The sequence below is a fragment of the Dysidea avara genome, chromosome 9 (genome assembly GCF_963678975.1).
Source record: "Dysidea avara chromosome 9, odDysAvar1.4, whole genome shotgun sequence".
In the NCBI taxonomy this organism is placed as follows: Eukaryota; Metazoa; Porifera; class Demospongiae; order Dictyoceratida; family Dysideidae; genus Dysidea; species Dysidea avara.
In genome coordinates this window covers 28,549,898-28,553,745 of record NC_089280.1, presented here as the reverse complement: position 1 = coordinate 28,553,745, position 3,848 = coordinate 28,549,898, and the positions used below count along the sequence as shown (strand labels likewise).

At 35.4% G+C, this 3,848-nt stretch overlaps 1 long non-coding RNA gene across 5 annotated transcripts; it reads right to left on the bottom strand.

Moving 5' to 3' along the window:
- Positions 1-231: 231 nt before the first annotated feature.
- LOC136266264 (uncharacterized) lies at positions 232-2,349 on the bottom strand. 5 transcript variants are annotated; one of them, XR_010706008.1, is made up of 11 exons: positions 2,043-2,349; positions 1,853-1,896; positions 1,626-1,802; positions 1,523-1,576; positions 1,288-1,467; positions 1,041-1,227; positions 803-928; positions 672-752; positions 533-620; positions 411-479; positions 232-360 (listed from the first exon to the last, which is right to left on the bottom strand). It is a non-coding gene; the product is annotated as an uncharacterized lncRNA (long non-coding RNA). The 5 variants fall into 5 exon arrangements; XR_010706005.1 differs by having other exon boundaries at positions 803-1,227; positions 1,519-1,576; positions 2,043-2,346; XR_010706004.1 differs by having other exon boundaries at positions 803-1,227; positions 2,043-2,345.
- Between the last annotated feature and the right edge of the window lie 1,499 nt (positions 2,350-3,848).

The window sequence follows — 3,848 nt, the reverse complement described above, 5'->3', positions numbered from 1 at the left end:
TAATATTGGAATGAAATAGTACAGCATATATTATTAGATTAGGACTTTACTATAACAAGCTTATTGAATACATTTAAGACAGTCATGTATTAGAAATTAAATCACTAGTATAGTGTAGTGTATTATCAGACTATACTAAGCCTATTTCAACCATATATTGGCTACTATATACTACTGTACTTTTTTACTTTCCTATAATCTGTGGCTACCTTAATTAAATAATTCCTATAATTATATTTGTAATGAATTTAATTATGTAAATATGTTAAAACCACAATAGGTACAGCTAGTAAATCAATGTCTCCTTGGCCGGCCATGACAGTATCAAATCAATTTCGTCATTTATCAGTCTTTATCCAACTGCAGCAGTTAAACAGTAAATACAATTCACAAGTTCCATTACAAATTACCTGTGTTATCATCACTATGTAGAACTCTGTGACAATCTGTTAGTTGTCTGGTAGAACAGTCCCACAGCTCTAATACAAAGATGGTAAATATAATGTGTATTCTGGACAATCGTTGGACTTACAGTTTGTAACAATAAGAATCTCATAAAACCGAGATCTTGTCTGGAAACCTAGTATTACCATGTAGAACGGCGGCTAGGTCCCACAACTCTATTAAAGATGGTAAATATAATGCGTATACTGAACAATCATTGTACTTGCAGTTTGTAACAATCTTCAAAAACTGAGACTGACAATCCATGTAGAACTAAGACAAGTGTGATAAGACCAGGTCTCACAATCCTAAATGGAGGCAAACATAATTCATATTCTGGATTACTTTGCGTACTTACAGTTGTTATCAGTGAGTCTAACCAGACATAAAATGGCCACTTAGTATGTGACTTTGTTGGGCTAATATCAGACAAAGATTTTTGAACGGTCATATCTCAGCCAAGAACAATGATATCAAGCTGTATCTAGCAGGTATGGTTATCAAGTGTTAAAATAAGTACATTCAAGCATTGATGTATGTTAAATCAGCATTGATGTATGTTAAATCCGTATTCTTTGGCTAATGAATAAGCATACCTGTTAGTTAGAGTTTGATATATTCACTCTTGGCTGAGATATAACCATTCAAAACTCTTCGTCTGACATTCACCCATACCCAAAACTCACAAAAATACTCCTACATGTGGCCTTTTTTATGTCTGTTACATAAGCTCACAAGAAGCATCTGATGCACTGATAACCAAGTCCAAGAATCTTGTAATCACTACATACAATTGAAACAAGACTAAATATAATATAATTTGCATACTCTCAGTGAACTTACTTTCGTTAGCAATACGATCATGGTCAGTGAAATAAGGACAAACAAGATGGAACTGGTTCTTGAAAGCACTCAACTCGTTTACAGTGCCAGACGTACATGAGGTAGCAACCGTCAGCTGTTGATAAAAACATGAAGAAATAAGACCAGTTCCCAGAAGAAATGAGACCAGTTTCCACAAACCTAAACGAAGGTAAACATAAATTGTATACTGAACACTCTCAGTGTACTTACTTACAGATGTTAGCAATAAGAGTCTCCTAGAGCTGAGACTAAGTCTGTAATTCCTACCCTATTGAAAAGAAAATGAATAAAAACACAATCAAGCTTAATGCACTTACAGCTGTAAGTAATTAGAAGATGAGGTTGAACAACTCCGTGAAAAAAGAACAAAACTGTCCACAATGGTTGCTACCAGATTCTTTAAAGGAAGCAGCTGCCATTGAAGGAAATTAACACTGCACATGTCGTACACTGACAACCTGGAGAAATAAGAGGTCCGACAAGAAACTGTACGCCTGAAGAGATAATATACAAAATCATAAGAGCAGACCATGCATATTCTTACCATTGATGGCTGATGAACTGTGTCCACTCATCATCCGCCATAAGCTGAGATAACAGGTTATAAAATATGTAATACATACACAGCAACACCAAAGTTGAATCATTTGCAGGCCATTGTCATACAATACACAATAAACAATTTAATACGGCTAAACCTATCGTACAAGCTATCATTTTAGTCTAATACTTACTCATCTAGAGCTATTTTTGATCACTGCCATCATAGGAATTGGGCCACCACGCCGCCACTTCACCACTACAGCCAGCAGGGATGTACAGTTGTGGTCCATAATTATCATCGTGCGGTCATTGGACGATGACGCCAATCGCGCACACTTTCTCCGCGAGATACACCGTCTCACATTTACAACCTCTCAGGCTCCGATACAACATAGATCCTTTACACTATGGATACAACAATAGCGACAAAGATGGCGACTTAATTGCATCTGCTACGCATGCGCACACCACTGACCCCACAAGCATTCAGACTACCAACTTTTACAGGTGTGCTAACAGTGCAAAAAATCTGGATTTGTATAACTCTTGGAAAGAATTGATTAAAAATTAATTTTTCTGGTATTATATGCTTTGCCGTATGAAAATGTGTGCATATAAAATTAGCTATCACAACAAAGCTAGCTATAGTACTAGTGATTTAATAACAGACTGTGTACTTATTGTAAAATCATCATGACTTTGTTTGATACAGTAAAAAAAATCTTAAGTCACATGCTGTCTGCATAAACAAAAGTCCATGAATAATGAGCCTTGGATGGTGAAGCTAAAAAGTCAGTTATCACATTTAGTTAAGTAAACAAAGCCATAGTAAAAGAACAAAAGAATGTGTATTAAACTAAAGTATAATCTGTTTCCCATAATATAAGATGGGGGTTTATACTAAAGTATAAGATAGTTAGTATAATGCAAGACTATACTGAGATTATTTGTATAATTTAAGCCATTAGATATACCATCTTATATTCCTCTTTTTTCACAGTGATTTCTAACCAGAATCAAAATCACTCATCCTTCCTTGCCAGTGATTCCATCTATCTTGATTTAGCTTCAGCCATAGTCCATAGGCTATTTTAAAACAAGTCCAATTGAGATCCTCTAATAGAGCAGTCATATAACTACCCTAATAAAACAGTCAAGAGTAGCATTACTATAAAAAGACATTTAGCTGTTTATCAGTTAATATTTATATTCTAAACAGAGTTGCTGATTCCACCTTTCAGTACCATTATAATGTGACTACAAATTCTTTGGAGATGAAAATCAAGTTGATTTATTAGTAGTAGGGCACCCATAATCTTCCTATGTCCCTGCTATAGGCAATTATAATGTGATTGCATGGCGTAAATGTATTATATGGTTTGCTATTTTACAAAAGAAGGCTAGAGAAGACAGACATGCATTAACAGTGCACAGTGCTTGAAACATTGCTAGCAGTAGCTATAGGCACATTATTTTTGTCAACAAAGTGCACTAAAATAATAGTGCAATTTTTGTGATTAATGCACAAGTTGTTTGTCTCATGGTGAATGGCGTCACAAGGGGGTGACACACAGGTACTCACTGTAGGTAGATCTGCGACCACAGTCAAAGTCTTAACCTGCAGAAATTTTGCTTTGACCTGTGACTAAGAGCTTTTTTTGATCTTTGACCGGTGACGTAGCAATGATATTTCAGTACTTTTTGATTTGGGTTGGAGATTTTTACCCTTGACCTTTGACTTTGCACAATTTTGGTTACCTTGACGTTTGACTCACAGATCTACCTGCAATGAGTTCCTGTGTGTCACCCCCTTGTGTCAGTTTCTAAAACACTTTTTAGTTAAGTTTGGAGATAAAATCATAAGAAAATAAAAATAAATCAGAGTCCAGTAGTCCAGTCCAGTGAATGGATACACAGTTCTTCTACACACTGGCGGGTGGCATTGTGTAGTTTTTTATGCACAAAAATACAAAAAAATGGTAAACTAATGAGTGCTT